A 26,539-nucleotide genomic window follows, 5' to 3' on the forward strand; every position below is an offset into this window, starting at 1 on the left:
TTTATTTTACCATAGTGCCAGCGAGAGAGGGCTTTGTGAAAGAGAGAGAGACAAAACCACATAGAACTACATAAAACCAATTCTGAGATATTATTTCTTGTGGTTAAGCCAGAAAAGTGGTTTGATTGAACCTCTCCCTTCCCCCGCCCCACCTCTTTCTTGAGAGGGTTATGTGCCGAATTCTAATTACAGCAAAGGCTAAAGGCAAGAAAAGTACATTTCTAATGCGGAGATAAATCCGTTTCTCTATACAGAGGTTGCGCTAGTACCAATTTCATTGTGTGTCACCAAACCTTCCTTGTGGCCATTAGTAATTTTCCAGACTTACGTCCACACTGAGTCTGAGGTTGAATCAATGCTGGGGTTATTACAGAAACGCAAAGTGAACACATAAAGCTCCAGATGATCTGCAAACAATATTACAGGTGACATTCTGCCCAGAGCACACTCTGTATGCTGCGAACCTTCTCTTGTTCCAATTTGCTGTGCTTGCCTGCATGCAAATGCAAGAGGGAAATCTAAGACCAGTTACTAAGGAGACAAAACAGGTGCTCGCATGAGTCAGCCTCTCTTTGCAGGGAATTTGGGTAAATTTTCTATGGTGGAAGCTTCAGTGGTGATTAATTCACTTTTGACATCCATTTCAATGCACAAGGGCTGAAGAATTAACTTCAAATTAAACCTTGCTTTTTCCACAACACTGGCAGGTGAAAGCAGAAAATGATTCACTGTGGTTTGGTCTGGGGTTGTGGAGAATCCCTGCAGTCTTCTTAGGGAAGGAAGGAGAGAGGCAGAAGCTTCTGAATGAAGAGGAAGCTCATCTGGCTTCTGGGCTGAGGAAGAGCGTGGGTGACAAGCCAATCATTTGGCCCAGTAAGAGGAGCCAGAGAAAGGACCGGATGTTCAATTGATACTATCTTGTGCTAAATCCTGTAGGACAGCCAGTCCCACCCCCGCAGCTGACCCTGAAAAGGTAAAGGATTTGCGTTGGGACTGGGGGAGACAAGAGGAACAGAATTTAGTTTTGACTGTCCTTCCGGGAGGCAGCTCCATAATGGAAACATCACGGGTTTAGTAATTAGATATGTGTTCATTGCAATCCCGGTAATAGTCTCTGGGTCCTTAACCTTTGTGAACATCTGTAATCTGTGAACAACGCCTATCTCACAAGGTTATTGTGTGGACACACACGTGACAAGCCCCCTGAGAAATTCTGGAATTCCGTTCCCTTATCCGATGCCCTATGAACACAAGTTTAGATAGAAGCATAGAATCCACAAACTGGAAAGAAGTATTAATGATCTCACTTGGCCACTCAGAATGTGTGAAGAAATTTCACCCCCTCTAAAGAAGTCCAAAGGTCGGGGCGCCTGGGTGGCTCAGTGGGTTAAGCCGCTGCCTTCGGCTCAGGTCATGATCTCAGGGTCCTGGGATCGAGTCCCACATTGGGCGCTCTGCTTGGCAGGGAGCCTGCTTCCCTCTCTCTCTCTCTCTGCCTGCCTCTCTGCCTACTCGTGATCTCTCTCTCTCTCGCTGTCAAATAAATAAATAAAATCTTAAAAAAAAAAAAAAAAGAAGTCCAAAGGTCTTCTTCCAGCTTGTGCCTAAACACCTCCAGTAAGAGGGACTTTCCACCTCCAGAAGGAAGTCCTCTAATCTTCTGATAAATATTTTAGGAAGTCCTTTACCTATTTATCTTAGATTGAGCCACTGGAGCCACACAGGATAAACTAGTCTAATCATTCCCACAGGAAACGCAGTTCTTGTTTTCTTCTGATGTGTTATCTTCCCAACATGATATGCAACTTTCCTTCATTATTCAGATGGCTGTTGGTCTCCAAGAGTTCCTAGCAGAGACTGGGTTCCAGCCACCAAAATCCATTCTGTTTGTCCTTCGCTACTACCGAATGAGAGTGGGGCAAATGGGATGATTAGATGAACTGCCTTTCCCAGCCTTTCACGCAGTTAGGTGTGGGCAGACTGGGTGGCAGCGGAAGCTGAGCAGAAATGGTGAGCGCCAGTTCTTGGCCAGAACCTTAGCATAGTCTATATTTCTCCCTCATGTCCTTCCTCTATCCCTTCAGCTGCAGCCTGGTCAGAGAGGTGACCCTTTCAACCCTGTGGTAGGTAATAGTGGCCTGATGGAAGATGAAGGAACCTGGTTCCTTGTATGACTGCATGGAACAGAGCTGCGTAATATCCCAGAACATTTAGCTGGGACTGTTCCATAAAACAGAAGCAAGCCTCTGTTTTTTAAGCCATTGTTTCAATGGATCTCATTGTATCAGAAGCCTGGGCTTACACTAACCAGAACACGACCTCTCAAAGTGTTCCTGAGAAATGGGTCCAGTGATCAGGCTGTGTTGTGGCTTCACTAGAGCAGAACACTTAACTCTCTTTTGTCAGAAACTATCATTTTATGAATGGAATTTAACACGAATTATTCTTGTGGAGTCACATTAATTAAATATAATTAATCACATTGATTAAAGTAAGCTAAAACTCTTAAACTTTTTTCCTGTGTTACCACGTATCCTCCAACCTATCCTTGTAGATTTGGTTTCTGGATACAAGGGAAATTCTTTATATTTATCCTTTTTCAACATCAACTTGATAGATATAATCTATCTTTCCAGTTTTCTAAGATCCTTTCGTTTTCTAGTTTGTCATCCACTCTCTTGCTTGCTCCTGTCAACGTCCAGTGATCCATATTTTGAGCACCATACCAGCTGTGGCTTTAGTTCAGTGTAATTTCATATTTTCATACCGGTATTAATATATATATATATTTTTTTCTTTTTTTTCCTGCTAAAATGAACCTAGAGTCCTCAGTCTGCTGCTTAACAGCATGGTTATGGTTCCCTACGGTGCAAGTAACATTTACAGGGTTGCCTCTCACATCAATGCATTGCAATGAATAAAGCAAAAATGGCGGTTAGCACTGACATGCTTGGAACTGTACTTAGCCCGATGTCTGTCTTCTCTATCTTGCAGCAGGTGTCAAAACCTTGTCCACCCACAGGATTGTACTGTGCGTCTCTAACTGGAAAAAAGGCCCAGCTATTCTGCTTCTCAGTGAATGAGTTCCCTTTGTTCCTTCTCATTTGTAGATATACATCTGCAGATAGGAACATAAAAACAAATGTGTTACCGTTTTAATTATCTGTCATCCGTAAATGGATACACTAATGTAGCAGGCTAATTAAAAATTAACAATGCAACATCACTGTGAAACTAAAAGCCACGTTTTAGCTTCTAATAACTATTTAGGATCGGAATACAATTACTGAATAAAAATAGTTCAACTCTGATTGATTTCAGTAGAAATGAGGGGGCTGATGATAGTCGTGCTAGATATAACTGAAATTAGCACTCCAAATTACCTCACTTTTCTGTATGTTTCTGCTGCCTAACATAATGGCAGTGCTGACTGAACGACTGGGTCAGGAGGACAGTCTTGGACTGGGACCTGTTCAGTGGATCCTGCTGTGTTCTGTGCTTCTGCAGCGTCCCTGGCTTCTCCCACCCTTGGGATCCATTATTAGCTCTTGAATTCCCAGGCTTATTAGGAATTTTCCAGCTGGATGCGCCTAGTATTAGAATTCTATGTCAACTTAAGCTAGTGGCTTTAAGCAGGAAGACATGATATACACTTGTTAGATCAAAAGCATACCAAACCATCAAAGACATGATGGCCTGTGTTTTGAGTACTGTTTGGGGTGTATTCAGCGTCACCAAAGTTTAAGGATGGACTAAACCCCAGAGATACGGCAGGGATTTGGTACGTTCCTGCAGAATAAGAACTTAATCAACCATGCCTGGAGCAGAGCTGATGTTCCACAGAGCCTGACCTCTGAACGCCAGCTACCACCTGTTAGAGTCTTCTAGCTTCTCTGCCTTACTTGGCTTCAGAAAAGAAAATTTTTCATTGATCATTGATGAATACTTGGAAAGTCCTTCCCATCTTAGCCCCTCTCCCTTGTTTCTTTTTTTTTTTAATTTATTGTATTTTTAAAAAGATTTTATTTATTTATTTGAGAGAGAGAGAGAGAGACAGAGAACACAGAAGCTGGGGAGAGAGGCAGAAGGAGAGGGAGAAGCAGACTCCCTCTGAGCAGGGAGTCCGATGCGGGACTCGATCCCAGGACCCTGAGATCATGACCTGAACTGAAGGCAGATGTTTAACCAATTGAGCTACCTGGGCACCCCAGGACCTCTCCCATGTTAATCTGCAAAGCTTCTTTATGCACTTTTTTCTGTAGTCTTAATAAAATTGTGTGGAAAATAGCAGCTCCCTGCACTTTCATTCAAAGCTATGTCTTTCCTCATTGGCCCAGCTTTTCCCCAACTTGCTTACCCACACGGTTTCTACACACTTTCGCATGGAGAAAACCACCACAGTCCCTTCTTAGCATGGAGGAAAACATTTCCTCTTGAGAAGTTTTTCCTTTTGCTGATGTACATATCAAATCTGGTCCTCTTTTCATGTTCCCTATCGTAGCTGATGGCACTATAATGAGCTTTTAGCTCACAGATGATTTCTTCAGCCATGTCCAGTCTTCTAATAAGCCCATCAGAGGCAATCTTCATTTCTGTTACGGTATTTTTATCTCTGGCATTTCTTTTTGGTTCTTTCTGAGGCTTTCCATCCCTCTGCTTACATTGCCCATCTGTTCTTACATGCTGTCTACTTTATCTATCAGACCGTTGTAAGATATTGTAATATCTTATAAGATATTAATCATAGTTGTTCTAAACCTCCTCTCTGATAATTCTAACATCCCTGGCATGTCTGGGATGTTAGCATGTTCTGATACTTGCTCCATCTGTTCAGACTGTGTTTTTTTGCCTTTTAGTGCGCCTTGTAATTTTTTCTTGGTGGATGGACGTGATGTACAGGGTAAAAGGAAGAATTGTAAATAGGCCGTTAGTAATGTGGTCATGAGCTATGGGGGAGGGGAAGCATTCTACAGTGTGTGATGAGGTCTCAGTCTTTCAGTGAGCCTACACCTCTGGCTGTTTCTCCAAGTGTTTCTCAGGGTTTTTTCTCCCCTCTTAGGTGGGACAGGATGGCCAGATGAACTGGAGTTAGTTGTTTCCTTTCCTCTGGTCAGTTAGGTTCTGCTAATACCCTAGTAGGATAGGCTCTGGTTAACTAGTTCCCCATAAAGCCAGGCCTAGTTAAGAAGAGCCAAGTACTCAGCCATAGTTCAAAATGATTCTTTTTCCTCTCCCCCTGCCTGGAAACAGAAGGGGATCCCCCCGCCCTCACTCTAGTATGTACTGTGAAAACTTGGTTGAGCTCCTGGAGGTAAATCTCACAGTGTTTGCTATCCCATGGTGGTTGATGTAGGGGTGAGATTGCTCATGACTAGGTCCCCTGGGCATTTTTAACTCTCAGGATTGTCCCTGACTAAGGTCCAGGTTTTCCTCCTCTGGCCTTGGCTCCAGTGGTGGTTTCTGCTCATGAATCTCTGCTCCCATGGTTTGAATTTCTCTGCATTCTGCTTTCTGTCTCTTTAATCTTAGGGGCAGAAGGTTGCCCTGTGTCTTCCCCTCTCTTACGGATCCTAAGAGAGTTGCTGATTTTTCAGTCTGTTCAGCCTTTTACTTGTTAGAACGGAGTGGTGACTTCCAAGCTCTTTACATGCAGAACTAGAAACACAAAGTCCTCTTGTTATGAGTTTTTAATGGGTTTCGGAGTCCATCTAGTTGTGTGACTCATAAATCTAGAATCTCATCCCTACATCAACTACTGAGCCTTGTTGACGTTTATCTCCTAAATATCCCATGGCTCTGTTCACTTTATCTCCTCTGTAGTCTCCACGCTGGCCCAAGCCACCGTCACCTCCCACCTCTTCCACTATCCCCCACTGAGGGCCCCCTGTGACCGTTCCACACCCTGAAGAAAATTTCAGAACAAAAATCTCTATATTACTAATCCTCTTTCGAAACCCTGTGGTCAACAAGAGCCAGGCTTTTGCCGGTGGAAAGCCCCTACACAGACATAAACAGAAATTTCCCAGGTTCTGCAAAAAAAAAAAAAAAAAAAGACACAGAAAATTCTTAAAGGCAGTCCAGCAAGAATTTCATCACTCAGAACTGGGATTTTAGGCCTATGTAGTATGGATGGCTGAGTAGGCAGAATTGTTGCCTTACAATGTTGATTAAATAAATACTGGAAACCCTGTGGTTCAGGCCTTTCACATTTAGAGGATGAGCTACTCTGACCAGCTGCAGGCCACAATTGACCCCTTGAAAAACATGAGGGTCTGAGAGGTATCTTTCTTCCATGCTGTTCTTATACTCACTTTGATGCTTCAAGAAGCTTGTGAGCAGAACTGATTGGTGCCCACGGGTTTCATTTTCCCCATCCTCAAGCCCGATATTGGTCTTCCTGTTCCAGGCTTCTCTTACAGTGACTTCCCATAGTTCTTATAAGAAGACAAACTCCTCAGGGTGGCCCCTGCCCTGCTCAGCTTCCCCTCACTCTGCCCAGACACAATGACTTTCTAGCTTTTCATATTTACCACCAATATTTCCTCCTGCCCAGAACTGTTCTCTTAGCCTGGGATGCTCTTCCCTTGTCTTCGCAGCTTAGTAACTTCCACTCATCTCCCTGATCTCAGCTCAAGCACTTCTTCAGAGGAGACTTTCCTGACCTGTCTAGTGAATTGTTCCCACCAGAGTAGGTTTTTATAGCATTTTGTATCTCTTCCTAACATGGGTCATCATTGTAGTTTCATATCTGTGTAAATATTGGATTGCTATCTGGAGACCAAATATTGGATTTGCTTATCATTTTTCCCCCTGTGCCTGGCCCAGCACTTGATTGTAGTTGGTGCTCAATTAATGTAATGAAAGAATTGATGAAAGGCCTTGCATTTGTTACAAAGAGGAATCACTGTATAACTGACATCTTGTCTCTTTTTGGATGGGGCTGGTCAGCTTGTCAACAGTATTTTTGAACTTGTAGGAGGTGGAAAGTACTATTGTCTGTCTATATTTTTTAATAGTCCCACTGTGTATGGTATGTGAATGTTGTGCTGTGATTTCAAGGCAGAAAAATAAAGCATAACAAAGAGGGGCTGATCTTTTTCACTTTCTTTATGAAACATTTTAAGATAAGTAACTAGAAACCAACACGCAAGTAATAAATAACTTCCGAAAAATAACACAGAAGACAAGTTAGTGATGTAGCTCCGAATTATGGAAGCATATTGATGGCTTCCTCTTCCTTCAGCAACTTGGTGCATTTTGAAGGATTCTTCTTTTCTAGACAAGTGCAATCGGACCTGGTGACTCACCCCAGGTAGTTCTGAGTCAGCATTACATAATACATTGCAGGCAGCTGGCGCGAGCTGGTGTCAGTTTCTGTCTCCAGGAGAGAGGGAGCAAAGCTGCTCTCCAGCAGGGTCCTGGGGAGGGTCAGCCTCTGCAGGCCTTTAGCAGAAAACAGAAGAGGTGGGAGTCCCACTCCTATTCTGTAGACTGATGCTGGCTTAGAGAGATGCCCCTGATTTCATCACTCAGCTCTGCGGACTGCATTTCATTTACCGAATGGTTGTGCAACAGGAAAAGTGATTCAAGGGGAATTAGGCAGCAGGCTTGTTTACCAAATGTTAACTTTGGTCCGAACACCAAATCACGGATGTGTGCCATGTGCAACAACAGGGTTTTGTCTATCCCAGCAGGCAGTGTGCAGAGGGACCTTGGGGAGGGCTCCTGGGAGGGAGGTTTGGCTGGTGCAGAAGAGCCAGGCATGAAGGCTGAGCCTGGAGGCCTTTCCTGATGGGTAATGGAGCAATAGTGAAATAAGGACTTGCTTTATAAATATTTGATGGGTGTTGTATGGTTGTGTGCCTCACTGGAGAAATATCATGCATCTTAGGAACATTTTTGTGGAGAACATGCTGTTGTTTTGTTGACTGTTAAACCAGAAGCTTAAGAAGAAAAAACACTCTTATTTATCCCAGATGTCCACTGGAAACCCAATGACCTAAACTGGGGAGCCCATTCAGTGCCCGGACAAGGAATGTCTCATTGGACTTGCTTTACAGGGCATGGTAATAGAATGTGTCCTGACATTTCCCATTCATTAAATATTTTTCAGATTGTGAAATTCACTTTAAAAATAGTTTTAAAAAATCCCAAATCTGCCATGCATTCAAACCCCATGCTGAGTGTGGAGCCTACTTAAAAAAAACAAAACAAACCAAAAAAAAAAACCACTTCAAGAAATACCAAATCAATAAGGATTCAACCCAAGATTAAAGCCCTTTCAAAAGAGCTGGATTAAAATGTAGACCAAGGTAAACAGGGGTTTATGAGATACAATAGAAATGTGGAGGTGTGAGAATTTTCATCTCAAAAGAATCATTTGTGGATTTTGACACACAAGATGATACCTAGAAAATCGTCCTTAGTTGCTTTTGGCTGTCCAACCTTGAGCCCTTTCAGAGCAGCCTGATTTCCTTGGAAAGGCTCGTCGTTCCCCCATATGTGTCATCCTGACAGTACAGGCAGCACCTGACCTCCTCTAGGGAAACCAAAAGGAATCCATCCTCTGGCTCCCTAGGGGATAGGACATGATCTGGGCTCAACCAGTCACTGGGTCAGGAACCGGGATCCTGGGCAAGTACTAAAAGAACTTGAGAAGTGGGCCATTGGAGCTGGCTGACCAACCCACTGCACTCTGTGCCGGTGGTTGTTACTGCATCCGGTCTTCTGGGTTCCCTTGGTTCTTATGCGTTTTAATGGTTGAATGCCTCCAGCTGCCTGTGGATTCTCTGAGCTCTCATGCCCTTCCAGCAAATGCCTTTGGCTTAAGATAGCCAGAGTTAGCGACTAATATACAAACAGTAAATTGATATGAAGAAGACTATTGAGATGGCATGAAATTAAAAAAACACTCAAGGCCATACCCTCAGGAAAAGGCAGGGCTTGGGAAATTCTGGGCCAGAGTCAGAGAACATTTCTGGGGCAGAATTCCGGGAGGCTGAGAGAAATGCAAGCTGCGGGACTTTCCATGTTCTGAGGTAGACCTGAGAACCAGAATCATTACCTCCCACTACTGCAATGATCAAGGACACTGAGAAAAGGACCACCACCCTGGCTGGGATTCAGAAATGACTTACGGGTTTTCATAGTGGAAATTTAATATGAAAGATGAGATACATTTTGTTTAGGAGAAAAAGCGAGCAAGGGAAATTGAGCCACCACAGAGAGAAGCCAACATAGAAATCGCTACTTCTCACCCCTGGCTGGAGGGATGGAGGGAGGAGTTGGCAGAGTGATAGTGGTATTTGGGGAGGGGTTTCTGCATTGCAGAGGGTAGGACTGGTGGGAGCAGGAATTGCAGAGGAGACACAGTGACTCCTGGAGGCATGGACTCCATGGCATAGAGAGAGGGTAAGACATACACTGGCTTCTCCATCCCTCCTGCCCTCCAGTCTCTACCCATTGGCTGGACCCCACTGGAAAACAAGTGGTGGGAGTCTAGAAAATGCAGCTTGCAGGGGAATACATATAAGAGCAAATAGGAAATGACCCCACTGAGTGGAGATGGGGAAGCCTAACCAGGAAAGACACTGTGATAGTCAAAGGTCAGATCTGAGAGACATCAAATGGCATGAACATAACCACATCCATTTGGAGGAGACTGGTTCTATTAGGTCCTAATGCTGCTGTAACAAATTATCACACATGTATTGGCTGAAAACAACAGTGCAGTTCTGGGGGTCAGAAGTCTCAGATCAGTTTCACTGGGCTAAAGGCAGGGTGTCGTCAGGGCTGGTTTGTTCTGGAGGCTTTGAGGGAGAACCCATTTCCTTGCTCTTTTCAGCTTCTAGAGGCAACCTGCATTCCTTGGCTTGTGGTCCCATCCTCAAATCAGCCTCTTGCTTCCATTATCACATCTCCTTCCTCTCATAACTTCTGCCTCCCTGTTAGAGAGACTCCTTGTAATGACATTGAGTCCATCTGGATAATCCAGGATAATCTCTCCTAAAATCCTTAATGTAATCCTATCTGCCCAGTGCCTCTTGCCATATAAGACAACATATTTACAGGTCCTGGGAATTAGGACATGAACATCTTCAGGAGCCTACTGCATAGAAAGAGGAGGAGTTGAGTCACACTGCCAGGTGTTGCGTGGGACCGGGAATGGGCAGGTAATTTACAGCTTGTGTGCGGCAATCCTATTTTCTCTTAATAAAATGGGATATGTTGCCCATTGAATGTACTCCAGACTGCTGCGGGGTCGGCATCACAGAAGGGAAAGCAATTTGAATGGGACTCTCAGAGGGAGGTATTATGGACAAAACATTCCCATTGGTGCCTGTAAACAGGGTCATCCCATCCAGCATCAGTGACAGAATCCACGTGCAAACCCATACCCTTTTCTGCCTTCCCTCTTGTCTCTGGCTGAGCTGGGAGTTGTCGAGACACAGCATGAAAAAGGTGTAAGAAGTAGGCAGAATTCAGGTGGATTTCACTAAAAAGCCTGGAAGTGTGGTGGTCTACAAACCTGAAGGATAATAAAAGAATCTAAAATTCAGCGAGGTACAAAATAAATAGCTTCGCCTGGATAAAAGGTTGAAAACTTGAGATTATAAGATGAAAGAATTACATAAAGTATAACTTTAAACCAGGAGCAGCTCACCCTATCTGAAGGATACGGGATTTGGTATTCTTTATTGTCATAGAGATTATCTCCAAAAGGCTCAGAATGTCCTTTAATGACTCAGAAAGAATCCCTTCAAATGTATTCATCCCCTAGGCCTGCATGCTGGCCTCAGATCTCTGATCAATAAGCAATCTCAGGCTGCCTGAGATAATGATCCTATTGTGGTCACTGTCAAGGCAATAACCTCAACTCACCTAAGATAGGAAACTATAGGTAAGAAGAATGAATATAGAGATGATGGATAACAAAGTCACAGGGTTAGTGCACGTGTGTTTAGTACATGAATATTTCACGAACACTTGATAGTTAAAGGTGTGTCATGTCTTAGAGAATTTAGTATGTTAGAGAAACTGACAGATTAGTCTCATGCGTTCACTTTAAAATGTGTCATTGATTTTAGGCTTGTCATGTAAGCAGAAAGAGCGTAAGAAAAATGGACTTAGCCTGTAAACTGCATTATGCTGTTCAGAAGAACTTAAAATTTTAATTCACTAGATTTACCAAAGTATCTAAGTGCCTGAAGGAAGTAGTACTTCTTCTGGTTGTAAGCCTGCCCAGTTGGGCGTTTGGAGGGCTTAAAAAGAACCTGAATACATTATTTTTGTTAATGAAGTTTAAAGGCTAAAAAAGGATCTGATTAAATTTGTAAATGGGATTAAGTGGGGTTTTTCTAAGATTTTATTTATTTAGTTGAGAGAGAGAGAGAATGAGAGCATGAGAGGGGGAAGGTCAGAGGAAGAAGCAGACCCCCTGCTGAGAAAAGAGCCCACTCCTGGGACTCCAGGATCATGGCCTGAACTGAAGGTAGTTGCTCAACCAACTGAGCCACCCAGGCCCCCAGGATTCAGCGTAATATTTGCATGGTGTGTTCAATATGAGCAGATCACGAAGCAATCCAAGGCCTCTTTGTTTTTATTATATAACATTTATCAGATTTCTATATAGCCTGGTAAAGTTTTTAAGTGAAATCTCAAACCTTCAAGTAAACAATATTTCAAATTTGTTATTTGATCAACCAGTTTAATTCTAAACTTGGTAACTATAAATAGTATTTTCTGTGCACACCTCTCCCCCTCAGAGAGCAGACTCCGGACATCAACAGCTTGCGGAGCTCTCTGTGAAAGCTCCAGGCTGGATTAGGTTGGAGTTCTCCCTGGCAGAAAGCAATTTAGCTAGGATTACATAGATGGAGGTTGCGAGAAGGCTGCCTAACGCATAACTTTTCATGTCGGAGACTTTTGACACGCTGCAAATCACATAGCTACTCCCAAGCTCATCCTTCATCTTCAGCACTGTCAAGGCCCCCCCACCCCCCACCCCCCCAGCAAGCTGTTCCAGAGCTATCCCACCAAACGATTTAGTTCACTGGTTTTGGGGCTACTTCCAAACTTGGTGCAGAACACCCCCTCCCACGTCTGCCTCCGACAGACCTTGTGGTGCCTGCACTTTGTGGGTTTGCAATGATTGTTTGCATTTCAGGTTTCCCATGAAGACTGCAGCGTAGAGACGGATTCGCTTTTGCATCTGTTTCTTCAGTCCTATAGTTTGCTCCTGGCTGCCCTCTTTGCATTTATGAGATTGTCTGCCCTCCCTCACCCCTTTCTGTCCAATTCCTGGCATTTTGCTTCGTTTTGGAATCAGTCTCTTGGGAAGTACTTTCTGAGATTGTGTGTTGATGGCATTAGGTGAACACGAACTGCGTTTTGTGTTGCAGAGCAAACAAGGATTGCGTTTGTGTATTTTGGAGGACACCTAGGAGAGCAGGCTTCCGCAGGAGGGCAGGGCTGAAGTGACAGGATCTCTTCTCATTTTTGAGGTAGCAGGGAAAATGAATCTGGACTAAAATAGGCAGAATGGAACTGAAAGGCATCCTATTACCTGAGCATTAGGGCAGCGAACTAATCAATCTCAGACAGCCCTGCCAACCCCATTTTCCAGGTCACCTGTCTTATCACTCCATTGAGGAACTTAGGACCATTTGTTGCCTGTCTGCGGTCCCTTTGTGTTTATGTTTTTCATACTGTTTGCCGAAAAACTCTAATTCACCCTATTTTGCTTAGTTCCTCATGGTTGTCTTTGTCTTATCTCATTTTGCCTTAATTTGCGGTAGAGAATTTACTCTGTCTTTAGGGTCCTGTGATAGGCGGGATGTAGTTTGCTATCTCACTTGAAATTGATAGAAAATATGCAAATGGAGAACGAATGATTAGGTCTTAGGTGCATTTGCTTCATCCTTTCTCCATCTGGGAAAATTAAACCACATTATTTCCACACACTCAAGATGCTCTCACGTATACTATAGTACATCCCCAAATGAACTACTTTTTCAAAAAGAGTTTTTGTGTTTTCCTATGGTCCTCGAATAGTTCAAAAGCCACACTAACAAAATTATCACTCCAAGTAATTAGGATAGTGTATTCTTTGGGAAAGCCATATACTTTCAACATGAAATTTAAGAATTTCAACCAGTAAATAATTTGCAGTCCAAAAAATAATTTGCAGACAGAAAAGGAAATCTGTAATTTAAAAAATTCTTCTCAAACCTAAAGTTTTCCTCTAACCTCTTGTTATTAGCCATGGCAAAGACTGGGTAACTTTTCAATAAAACTCACATTCCCTTCCTCCTTGGCTATATTTTCTAGTCCCTTTGTATCTGGGTGGGGTCATATGACTCGTGGCAATTGAGGAGAAGTAATGGGTGTCACCCCCAGATAGGCAGCTAAAAGTTGGGGTGCCTTTTTGGTAGAGCATGTGACTCTTGATCTCAGGGTCGTGAGCTCGAGCTCCATGTCAGACAGAGAGTTCACTTAAAAAGTAGAAGAGTTGGGGTGCCTTTGCTGTATACTCTCTTTTCTTCAACAGCAGGGAGATTATAGAGGATCCAGTGGTAGAGTCCAGGGCTCTCCTGAGATGCAAAAACACTGGCTTGAAAAAGCCTGGGTGCCTGAGACACTGTGGAACAGAGCTTCCCACTAAAAATCACTGGGTATGATGTGAACAATGAAAACATCTATTGTATTAAGCCACTAAGATTTTGGGGTCCTAAAAAAAAAGATTTTGGGGTCCTTACTGCAGTTAACCTATCCTAGTTAAGACATTGGATACCTGTTCCCCAAAAAGTGATTGTGAATGCTGATTAACTGGCTGCCAATTTTAGGCATCCTTGTTATAAAAAACAAAATGAAACAGAAAATAAATGTTGAGAAGATGTGGTGAAATTGTAACCCTTGTACATTGCTGGTAGGAATGTAAAACGGTACAGCCACGGTGGGTAGCTCCTTAAAAAATTAAACGTAGAAATACCACATGATCCATCAATTCCACTTTTGGGTATACACTCGAAAGAATTGAAAGCAGAGACTCAAACCAGTATTTGTACACCAACGTTCATAGCAGCATTGTTCACAATAGCCAAAGGTGGAAATGATGCAAGTGTCCCTCAGTGGATGAATGGATTAACAAATGTGACGTGTACATACAGTGGAAGATTAGAAGGAAGGAAATTCTGACACGTGTTACAACACAGATGAATCTTGAAGACATTATTCTAAGTGAAATAAGGCAGTCATGAAGGGACGAATATTCTATGATTCTGCTTATATGAGATACCTAATGTAATGAGATTCATTGACATAGAAAATAGGATGGTAGTTGCCAGGAACCACGGGGGTGGGGTGGGAAAGAATGGGGAGTCAACTGTTTAATGAGGATGGAGTTGCAGGTTGTAAGGATAAAAAGAGTTATGTGTGTTGGTGTTGGCTGCACAAGAATGTGAATGAAATTAATGCCCCCGAAATGTACACTTAAAAATTGTTAAAATGGCATATTTTACCACGTAAAAAAATCTAATCTTCTTAAAATGCTCAAACCAGGTTGTTTTCTACTGAATATCAATCCACAGATCAGTGTGGGGAGAAAGAACATTAAGATTAATTTAATTTTTCTCTTTGATAGAGGATGAATCATGGGGAAAACAGAATGATAATAGGCATTTACATTTCTATAACTAAGACTTCTAGTTTAATGTTAGTTGCCAAGAGTTGAGTTGATTGCACTTTTCCATTTACAATACAATAACATCATCTATCTGTGCAAAGGTCTCTCTAGTTTTATTTTCTTGTTCTTTTTCCCCTTCAGCCTTGATACCCCACCTCTGTGTTTGGTATATGTACTTTGATAAGCATCTTTGAACTGTGTGTGTGTGTGTGTGTGTGTGTGTGTGTGTGTGTCTATACATACACCCAATATATGTCATATTTAAATATATATATGTGCTTTAAGTTTATATGATTGATGTTATGCTATAACTCTCGCTCTCTTTACTTTTTTTATTTAACACTATTTTTAAAAAGCTCTATCCATGTTGTTTTATGTACCTCCAGCTTATTGGTTCTGACTCCTCTACTGTATTCCAGAATGAGCTTCTACCACATCTTATTTATCCATTTCCCTAGGGGATGGGCAGCTACTTTTTTGCTCTCTTCCCTACCACAAAATAAAACGCTGTGATGAGCTTCTTTGTTTTTGAGACCCTAGGACCTGTGAATACTTTTTTCTGGTTTTACACCCAACAGTAAGTATGCACATACTGAATATATTAAGTTTTGCCAATTTTTTCTCCAGAACAGTCGCAGTGGGCTGATGCCTCCTCCCCCAGTGATGTGTGAGAAAATCCATTGCCCCACATTTTTACCAACATTGACTATTATCCAATTTTTAAATTTTTGCCAAACTATGCATAGGGTAAAGAAGTATTTTATTCTCTCAATTTGCATTCCTCTGATTACTAGTGGGGTTGAACATCTTATTCATATATGGGTTAACCATTCTGATGTCCCCTGTTACACACTGCTCATTAATGTGATTTGCCCATTTTTTTCTATTGGGATTCCAAAATTTTCTTATTAATTAGTAAGAGTTTCTCGGAATACTAGGCTTGTGGTCTCTGACATTGCAAATAATTTCACCCAATGTTTTACTCAATTGTTAAGTTTTTCTACTGTGCTATTTGTTGAACAGAAATCCTTAATTTTGATCTAGTCAAATGAATAATTTTTACCTTATGCTTAATACTTTTGAAGTCTTGCTTGAGAATCTACTTGTACTCCAAGGTCACAGATACAGTCTCTGACACTTTTTCTATTTATGTTTTTAAGCCATCTGGAGTGTTTCTTTATGTATGGGGGGAGGTAAGGATAAGTTTTATTATTCTCCATATGGGAAGAAGGCCAGAATTTCCCAAAGCATTTTCCAAAGAAGACTAGAAATTATGTGAGATGTTAAGTGGGTAACAGGGAAAAAAAAAAAAAGAGTTCTATGGTTAAATAAATTTGGGGGTAATCTGGTTAAACAATAATAAACACATTTCCATCCTACAGAGTTTTCAATGAGCTAATATACCTTTTGAATCCTCAGGAAGAGTCCACAGGAGTCCATGGACCAAATGTAGCCCAAAGCCCCTTTCGGTGCAGCCTGTAACCTAAGAAAGTTCCTTGCATTTTTAGAGGGTTGTAAAGAAGAAGGAGAAGAAACAGAAGGAGATGGAGGAGGAGGAAGGTGAGGAAGAGGAGTAACAGGGACCCTATGGGGCCCACAAATCCTAAAATATTTAGTATCTAGCCCTCTACAGAAAGTTTGCCAATCCCTAACCTATTGTATGCAAAGTATCCAAAATAGGCTGATCCCAGAACCCTTTGGTAGAGGACAATCTCCTGGCATTAGCATCCCGCTACACAAATACCAGGAAACACTGACGTGGGCTGAATCACCATGGAATGAACAAAAACCAAAAGTCTGGCAATTTTCCAAATAATTTGTGGGCACCTGGGTGGCTCAGTCAATTAAGCATTTGCCTTCGGCTCAGGTCATGATCTCAGAGTCCTGGGATTGAGCCCCGCTTCGGACTCCCTGCTCAGTGGAGAACTTGCTTCTCCCCCTGCCTCTGCTGCTCCCCTGGCTTGTGCCCTGTGTCTCTCATTTTATCTCTCAAATAAATAAATAAAATATTTAAAAAAATTTCCAAATAATTTGAATGCTATGGAGTCATAAAATTATTAAAGGTTGAATTGATTTTATTGGTCATTCAGTTCCAACGTTCTACCCAAGTGTTGATCCAATTGATAAAAATATCTAACTTATTTATTCTTTTGTGCTTCTATAGGGGGCGGGGTGGGCTCTGCTTCTGGAAGCAGCCCTGGGTTTGCATTTGTCTCCCTTGTGGCGCTTCTACTATCTTCTCTGAGACTGCAGTGTATTTGTTCTCCCGAACTCACTCACTCGAAACTCTTAATTCTGTTTTTATTTTTCCATGGCTGCCATATTGCCGAAAATACTCCATTGATAAGCTTTGTATTTCACAGCCTGGCTATTGTTTTTTGTTTTGTTTTGTTTTGTTTTCTGAAACTTTTTCTTAAAGGAGCTAGGGTCATTTCCTTTCTATTTTTAAATAAACTTTGAAAGAGACAGATTAAAGAAATCTTTCTATGTGAATTTCTAACAGCTGCAAAAGAATGGGGTAGAGCAGTGTAACAGGAATAAAAACAATTGACCAGTATGTAATGTGTAGAAGTTATAAAAATGTTTATTCTGTTGATTGAATCCATATTAAAATATATTCTTTTTAGGGATGAACTCTGGGAAGCGATAGGGAGAATTTAGAAAGTTACGCCAAATGGCAGCCAAAATAATTAGGGGGTTAAAAAGGAGTGTGAGGGTGCTTTGTGTCTGAGCTAGACGTGTTTCCAGAGAACAGAGTATGGAAATGGAAAAATAGAAATTTTATAGAGGAGAAAACATGCAAACATTACCTTAACCAGATGACCAAGGCCAGCGTTCTCAATGGCGTCCCGTCGCTGTCACGTACCCCACTTAGGAGATAATGAAAAAGGTACTTCACCTCTGTGGCATTCTTTCCAAACACCTATAACCACAGTTTTGTCATATGAAGAGCAACAGACCAACCCAGATGAGGGAAATGCTACAAAATACCTGGCCAGTATTTCTCAAAACTGTTAAGGTCAAGGTGATGAAAAACAAGGAGACACAGACACTCTCGCTGGAAGACAAGAAGACAAGAAGGAGACATGGCAACTAAATGCAACATTGTTCCAGTCTGGATCCGGAACCGGAAAAGAACTTGAAGGAAGACCTGATATTAAAAAAATAATAATAAATAAAGGAAAAAGAAAAGAAAAAAAAATCTGGTAAAATTAAAATAAGATCTAGAGTTCAGTGACTAGCAGTGTATCAGTAACAGTTTCTTAATTTGGACTGATCTAGGTACTATCATGGTGTTTGATGGTAACTTTAGGGGAAAAGAAATGGGTGAGGGGTACATGGGAACTCTCGGTATTATTTTTGCAAATATGATATTGTTCTGAAGTAAAAAGTTTATTTAAAAAATGGGGCACGGGAGAGGGGGCAGAATCACAAGGAGAGCACTGGCGGATGGTGATGGGATTATGAGCTGTTAATTTGTGGGGTATGTGCTGAGTATCCCCAGGAGGCCAGAGCAACAGAGACTGGTAAGGCTGAGGTGGGAAGTGCCCTGGGACACTGGTTGGGAAAAATGAGCACATTACAGATGAGACCATTAACATGAGTAAAAGGGGAACTGAAGATGGTCTGCTCGTGAACTGGTAGGAAGGGGGAAGAGCGGGAGAGGAAGGTGGCGGGTTTGCACAGGTAGGTTGAAGCCAAGCAGTGGTGGGTGTCACAGGTCAGGGCGGGCAGCTCAGAACTGATTTGTCTCTGGAAAACCATGGAGTTATTACGGAAAAGGAAAAACTCTTTATTGGGCAGAGGAGAGAAAGTATGGTGATTAATTTTCTGCAGACACCTTGATCATATTAATAAGTGGGAGCTACAAATCTGGGGAACCTGGGTAGGTCAGTCCTTAACCGTCTGCCTTCGGCTCAGGTCATGATCCCAGGGTCCTGGGATCAAGCCCCGAATCAGGCTCCCTGCTCAGTGGGGAGTCTGCTTCTCCCTCTCCCACTCCCCCTGCTTATGTTCCTCCTCTCACTGTGTCTCTCTCTGACAAATAAATAAATAAAATCTTTTTTAAAAATAAAAATCTTAAAAAAAAAGTAAAAGAAAACAAGTGCCTTCTAATAGGTAAGATACATTTCTATGGAGGACAGCAAGCAACCCTTTTACATTCCCATTGTGTGAACCTGAACCAGTAGGTTTTGACTGTGTGTGGGAAGGGAGACTGAAATTAGACAGGATTTGGTGCCTTTTGATTGAGAAGCTGTTAAGCCCTAGAATATGCTCTGAAGGCTGGCATAGAACCTCTTACAATGAGGGAAATACAGACCAGGCTGGAGGGTTGCTGTGCATTCTCTGGAGGATAACCTTTACTCCATGTTCCTACCAGATCTATGGCTTCATGATTTGAAAAAATATTTCTTAAGCCCAGGGTCATGGTGCTTGTAAAAAATCAATGCCCATACAGGGCTTTCCCATTTAGCTTTTCATTTTTACGTTCTTGGGTCAAGCTGGTGAATGTAACCCTCAGAAAAATGATAGACCTCCCTGCTCAGAGCTGTGAGAACTACAAGGAGAAATGCAGTCTCTTGAGTTGAGTCAGACCAGGCACGTTCTCCTGTGTGGCTGCCTAGTTGGACTCAGCCCTGGCCGGCAATACTCCCACTCACCTGTGAAGGCCTTGCCATAGTGGACGTGATCAAAGTCCAGGGATCCTGATTCTGAATGTGTTCTTTGGTGTAGTCACTCTGGGCTGTGTGCAACCTGTTAAAAGGAGCGAGAGTGGGCTTCTATGGAGGCAGAGAAGTCTCCATTTGCAACCCAGGTCATCCACGGAATCTCACCAGCTTGCTTTCTTCAGGAAGGATGTCATTTCTAAATCACAGCCTCTGAGATTTGTTGGTATCTGTCACACACAAGCAAGAATTGTTCCTGTAGCATATTTCCCAGTGTGTTTCTGGAAAAGTGGGTAAAACTCTCTTATCATCTCGGCTTACTTAACATTTCCATTATAAACATGTTGCTACCGAGAATGCAAGCTAGCTTTGGTCCCTACAGATGGGGAAAGCCAAGGCTGGGACTAGGACAGTCTGGGCAGGAGCCCATGTGTTTTTCCATAATAGCTGCATCAGACTGACAGGGGCCTTGTGGCTCTAAATGACGCAAGTCCGAGTCTTTCATTATCACCCTGAGATCTCCCCTCCCACCACAACAGCATCTCCTGGCCATTCTAGAAGGCAGAGAACACTGCTGTTTTGTCTTTCATCAGAGTGCTCTCCCACTGGCTCCCTGGGAAGCAAGGTCTACCTTTCAGTGGTGTCCCTATGGGTGAAGGGGTGGGGGTCCAGGAGGTGGAAGTGGTAGGGACAGCAAACTGTGCCACTTCCACACCCTCCAGTTTGGAGGAGAGGTTCAGGCTCACCATTCCCCATGACTTTGAATAAAACGAACAAAACAGAATCTAAAATCACCACCCACCTCCCGTCATCCCATCTATGATTCACAGAACCGATTTACTGGAGTGGACTGAGAACAGCAGGTGCCCATCCCTCACTCGGGCGGGAGGCAGCATTTCCCTGTGTTGTTTCATCTCTGAATTTTTCTCCACCCTCCTCCCCAACCCCCCACCCTTCCAGGTTGTGTTCCTGCCCTTCTCTGACGGTGGACATTCTCTATACTGTGTTGAAGATAATGTTCAATAAATTGGGTAAGATTGACTCCATGAGAAGAGAGATGTTTTTAAGATTCAGTTACAGACTTCAAAATCTGGAAGCAAATGTAATGAAAATCTCATTGCAATATATCGACCACTGAATTCAGTGACCCCCTAACTTGCCAAGGTGGAGGCCATTGGTGGTCTTGCCAAGAGTGGGTCTCAACAGAGTGGTAGGGAGAGACTCCTTAATGAACCAGTTCAAGAAGAACAAGTAAAGAAAAGAAAAGGGGACTCTGACCATAGGCAAGTCTTGGAAGATGTTGTGCTGTGAAAGAGAGTGGGGTCAAGGGAGGGTTGAGGACAGAAGCTACTAAAGCATGTCTTATGTTGGTATTAATGCTGTTTACTGATCCAGGAAAAAGAGAGAATTGATGTGACCCATTCATCAACTCTTGTCCCTAAAAGCAGAGTCCTCTGAGAATGATTCAATTTTGTTTTATGGTCACTTTCGTTTCTACTGGTTTATAACTGCTTCAGGGTAGAAATCATGTCTGATTCATTCTTGCATTTCAAAAAAATGCTTTGATGTCAGATCCACAGGGGCAGGGATCTGAATGCCTTTCATCCTTATTGTGTCCACAGTGGCTGCACAGTACTTAGAGCATAGTAGGTGTTTGGTAAACAGTTGTGGAATTGAATGGCTGCTTCTAGAATGAATGCATGAGTGTATGAATGAATGAACAAACCGATTAAATGCTTTTTTGGAGTGTTTGTTGGAAAATTTGAATCATGAGCTGTCTTCCCTCCTCTGTTTTTTCCCAATTCTAGAAACTTGCTCTTGAAACACAGAAGCACACTCGGGAAATGTTAATTTTAATATTCATCTAGAAGAACAGATAGCTGCAAAGGAAAGTATCTACTTGTTTCAAGTTCTCAATAGGAGTGATTTGGGGGGGAGGTTACCTCTATTTTGGAGTATCTTTTGGTTTTCTTTAGAGTTATAAAGTGCTTTCCCACCTGTCATCTCATCCTTTTATCTGTCTTGAAAGGAGTTGAGAATAAGAATTATTATTCTGATTTTAGAGGTATGGAAACAGAGGTCCAGAAGAGTTCAATAATTTACTCAAGGTCACATAGTTCATTGGCACAGAACAGAACCTTGACCTCAAATATCCTTGCTGTCACCTCAGTGAATTAGTATTTAAGTTCTCAATTTTGTAAGAGCTCTTCACCCACATCCTGTGACTCAGAGGATCCACTCCTGTTTTTATTCCATTTGTTTCATTTCTGTGCAAAGCAATAACAAATCTGTGTTTCTCAGGGCAGGACATGGTTCATTAAGCCTCTGCAAAGTTTTAACCTTTTCCAAGACTAGAGGCAGATGGAACTGGCCATAATGAGGTTGACTTTGCTTGATGGGAATTGCTGGATTGGACTGGATAAAGAGCATCCAGCCTGGAGGCTGACTCCTCCAGGGGCATCGGGATTTGTGATATGTGGTCCCTGCAGCAGGCAGACAGGAGATGAAACATGACTGTTCACCAAATCAAAGCAAACGTTCTGCTCTTTGAAAGGTAAGACGGAGACTCCTCCCTCTTTGAAAAAGCTTGTTGAAAATGAGTTCTACTTCAAAGTGTGTTGATCTGGGAAATGTTGGCTCTAGTCACATAGACCTTGTGAGTATGTTATGAGACAACCTTGACAAGCAGAGGACATGTTCCCAAATCAGTGGACACAAGAGCCTATTGTATTTCCTGGTGAATGAAATACACTTGAGATTAACCAAGTACGTAATGCACATCACAAATGTCAAGTTTAGATTCACTCACACACGCGTCTAGGGCTGCCGTACGAGCATAGCAAATTCGGTTGCACAAGTCACACAGTATTTATAGACCAGCAGATTAAGTAAAAGTCTCACAGGTTATAGTGCCGCACTGTATCAACTCCTAAAGGGATATGGAGTTCTGTTTCTTTTCTTTAGAAAAAAAAAAAATTCAGCGTTATTGAGGTATAATTGATAAATCAAATTGTAAGATAATGAACATGAGCATAGTGTGATTTGGTATACACACATATATTGTATTGTGTCTTAATCTTTATCTATTATGAAATAGAACAAGCTTGAATACTTGACATTGTCAGGAGCTGACTATTTCTGTGAAATAATGATACTGTCTTAGAGTCAATACACCTAGATAGCTTTCTTTTTTTTAAATTTTTTAAAATTTTATTTTTTAAAAAGATTTTATTTATTTATTTGACACACAGAGAGAGAGAGACAGCAAGAGAGGGAAGACAAGCAGGGGGAGTGGGAGAGGGAGAAGCAGGCTTCGCGCTGAGCAGGGAATCCGACACAGGGCTCCATCCCAGGACCCTGGGATCATGACCTGAGCCGAAAGCAGAGGCTTAACAACTGAACCACCCAGGCATCCTCTTCACCTAGATTTCTACCTACATTTTGTTTTCACGTAATCACAGGGAGTTTAATGGAAGAGCCGATAATTACTAAATTTTAATTGATAGATTTCCTCCCTCCCTCCACTCATGGGGCACGTGTGCTGGGTGAGCCTGCTCTAGATCTTGGGAATAGAGCAGTGAATACTGCAGATGTAGTTCTTGGTCTCAGGGTGTTTATAGTTGAGATGGGCAGAGTGTGGTGGATGGAGGGATTGGAAATAGCAAACCACTAATTACGCAGACAATTAACTATGTTTACAAGTGCTGCGTAGAAATATAGATTGAGTATGGAAGACAGAAATGGATATATTTAAGATACATTTAAGCTGAATCAGTAGGCCTGGTGATGTCTTAGATGTGGGTGTGAACAGTAGTGAAGGTAAGCGAGGAGTCAAGGACGTGACTGGGTAATTAGTTGGCTGGCTGGTAACCCATCAGGAGGGGGAAGACGAAGGAGGAACAGGTTAATAAGCGAAATCCAAGGGAAGCATCTGAGTGAAGATACCGTAAATTGATCTCTTTCTTCCTCCCTCTCTCTTTCTCCTCCCTCTCCTGCTGGGTCTCTTCCCCACCTCCAAAGAAAAGTGAGTTTCTGAAAGTCTTTTGGTTCCCCCAAAGAAAGTTACCATTGTATGAGCCATGCAGATGGGTTCAGCAAAAGTCTCTGGGGCAGGTTTTTCCATACATGATTGTAATGGACATTCTAATGTCACTCTATTTAGGAACCATGATGGTACCATGTCAACATTTAATGGCCTTCCATTTGTATGCTTGTCTTTTCCTTGTTCTACATTGTACTGTGAGCTTCCTGGGGGCAAAGGTAGCACTCATCTTTTGTATCCTTCAGTCTAACATAGTGCATGACATTTAGAAGGTAACAATAATTATTTGTTGAATTGAATTATAAGACAGTTGTATGATCTGGCTACGATGAACTTGTGTTATCTGATTCCTTTTTATTTTTTATTTTTTGGTCAGAGAGAGAGAGAGAGAGCACAAGCAGGGGGAGCAGCAGGCAGAGGGAGAGGGAGAAGCAGGACCCAGGGATCATGACCTGAGCTGAAGTCAGACACTTAACCAGTGGAGCTCCCCAGGCATCCTGTGTTATCTGATTCTTGCCTAGACTTTATGAGGTCTTTCGTGGAAGTATTTATTTCTATATATGGCTCCTTTTAGGGAAGAGGTAATTCTGTCTTGCCAACCAGGACATCTCCGATCCTGATACATCGTTACATTTCATAAGTAATTGTGCAGTTTTTGTGAAAAGGAGAGCAATGTTAATCAAAATTTCTGAAAGTATTTAGCAGATTTTACAAGTAAGGGGGAAAATTTTGCCACCGATAAACCTGAAGAACCTCAGGAAGTAGTGCTGAGGCTTGTTAATAGAGTAGAACATTTTTACTCCTAAGCTGACCACTTTTAGATTAGCCATGTTTGGTTCAAATATCAGACCCTTAATTAATTTTCACAATTGACCAAACTGGACTAATCTGACACATTGACATTCAAACTTGAAAGTATGGCGACTTTTCTTCGTTAGTTTTAACAGCGTTCCAAGGAACCTTTGGGGTTTCATGGAAATCTCAAGCAAGCCAATTGGATAGGGCTCCAATCTGTTATTTTTGCCTTCATCCAGGGACGCTTGTTTGTATTTGATTTGCTTACAAGTCCATAAAATTTCCTCTGGAGGACAAGTTCCACGGCTTGAAAGAAAGAAGAAAAAACTTCAGAAATTAGTGTCACATAACAATCCTAAAACTGTTCTCAAATAACTGTAATATTCCTACATGTAAAATCCCTACTTGAGAGCTGGTGGTAGCACGCTAGCTGTTTTTGGGAAAGTAGGAAACCTTTATCAGCTCAAACATCAAAAGGCTACAGATCTGTTTATAAAACACATGGCACATTTCTAATCATTGTATTTATCATCCCCCCCCGCTTTTTTTTTAACTGCCTGTTTTCTTATGTGCATTTGTCAACTAAGTTGTGAACTTCTTAAGAGCAGTAACAATTATTTTTGTCTCTATTGAGTTTAGCATAATGCCTAGCTTGATAGAGTTATGCCAAATGAATAAATGGATGAACGGATGGATGGATGGATGAATTTGACTATTAGAAAAATGATTGACGCAACACTAAGACCTGAGACTTGGTAATTGTGTTCTAATCCTGTCTCAGCGATTCTGTTTTTGTAAGACCCTGAATAAATTAATTTTGTATCTCATTATGTTAAATATAAAATTAAAAAATAGAGTGTGTTTTGCAAATTAAGGGTAATGAGTCACCACTGTTTCTTGGGACTAGAGGGTGCATGAGCAAATTAATTACAAAGGCTTATGTTATTATAATTATAATGTTAATTATAAGACATAGCCTCTGTTGATGAAACTAGCCCAGAAAAGTGATGAAATATGAGCAGTTGGTTCAAATCTTGGGCCAATATTCTGGTAGACAAAACCATTACTCATTACTTAGAGGACCTGAGACCAAAGTTTGATGCAATATAGGGGATGTTGGATTTCTGTAGATTTAGTCACAGCAATGACCTAGTAGCCAAAGGAGACATTGAAAACCAAGGCAAGTTTGAAGAGGAAAAGCAAATGCCATTGTCAAAGGGAAGGTTTCTACTCATCTACTGCCAGGCTGGATGAACGTAGGAATGAAAAAATGCAATGGGACTTACAAAGTTGCTTTTCTGTGCAAGGTCTTGTGCTGAAGGAAATTAGAGATGGGTTACTGAATCAGAGGAGACAGGACATATACATATAACAAAGAAAGCATAAAGGGCGCCAGAGAAATAGTGTTCAAGTAGCATCAGAATTCATGAGGAAGAGAATAACCTTTCCCTAAATATTGCTGATACTGTGGTTACTTATGCCTTGGTTTTCAAATGAAATAAAACCTTTCATCCTCTCCATAGAGCCTTTAGCATAAATAAATACGTAGAAAGTGCTTCTGGCAAAGATATGCATTCCCTAAAGAAGGAAGCCTTTTCCATAAACGTAAACCTCTTCCGGACTGTGGCAGTCAGCTCCATTTTGTTTCTGTCCCATGGCATGAAGGCACTTGCAGTTGCAGAGCTGTCTCTGATTCTGGGCCGAAGTTGAATCATTAGATCGCTGACCTCACCACACCATGTGTTTTGTATTAAAATTGTGTGTGTATGTGTGTGTGTAGCAAATGAAAGTGAGGACTCCCCAGGTCCTACATTCTTTATTATTCATACTTTTACCAATGTTTTTACAATACCTTGAAAACAATGTGTTTCTGATGTATTTAAGGTACCTCATTTTAATAATGTAGAATAATAATATAATCCAGAAAGACTAAGTACACAGTTGGTCTATATAACCACCTAACAACAATAGTACCTTTTGACCTTCATGTAAATCTTTAAATTTGACTTAAAACACAGAGAACAAACCGAAGGTTGCCAGAGAGAAAGGGGTGGGGAGTAAGCAAAATGGGCGAAGGGCAGTGGGGGTTAGAGGCTTCTAGTTATGGAGGGAATAAATCACAGGAATAAAAGGCACAGCACAGGGAATATAGCCAATAGTACTGTAATCGCTTTGTGTGGTCAGACAATAGTAACACTGAGCACCGCAAGATAAAGAGAAGTCAAATCACTATGTTGTACACCTGAAAGTAATGGAAAACTGTGTCAACTATAGTCAAATAAAATACTTAAAAGTAAATAAAATAAATCCTTAAATTTGAATATGTTCAATTTTCCTTAAAAAAAAAAAGGA

General features: G+C 41.8%; 1 protein-coding gene across 1 annotated transcript in view; it reads right to left on the bottom strand.

Moving 5' to 3' along the window:
• Positions 1 to 17,751: 17,751 nt before the first annotated feature.
• CYSLTR2 (cysteinyl leukotriene receptor 2) overlaps positions 17,752 to 26,539 on the bottom strand; it is a 103,516-nt gene continuing 94,728 nt past the window's right edge. Inside the window, exons 6-7 of the transcript XR_006814934.1 lie at positions 19,345 to 19,438; positions 17,752 to 17,834 (exon numbers count right to left, since the gene is read on the bottom strand). The gene's annotated coding sequence lies outside the window, so the exon portion shown is untranslated. The remainder of the gene's footprint in view (positions 17,835 to 19,344; positions 19,439 to 26,539) is intronic.

The sequence above is a fragment of the Meles meles genome, chromosome 14 (assembly GCF_922984935.1).
Source record: "Meles meles chromosome 14, mMelMel3.1 paternal haplotype, whole genome shotgun sequence".
Lineage (NCBI taxonomy): Eukaryota > Metazoa > Chordata > Mammalia > Carnivora > Mustelidae > Meles > Meles meles.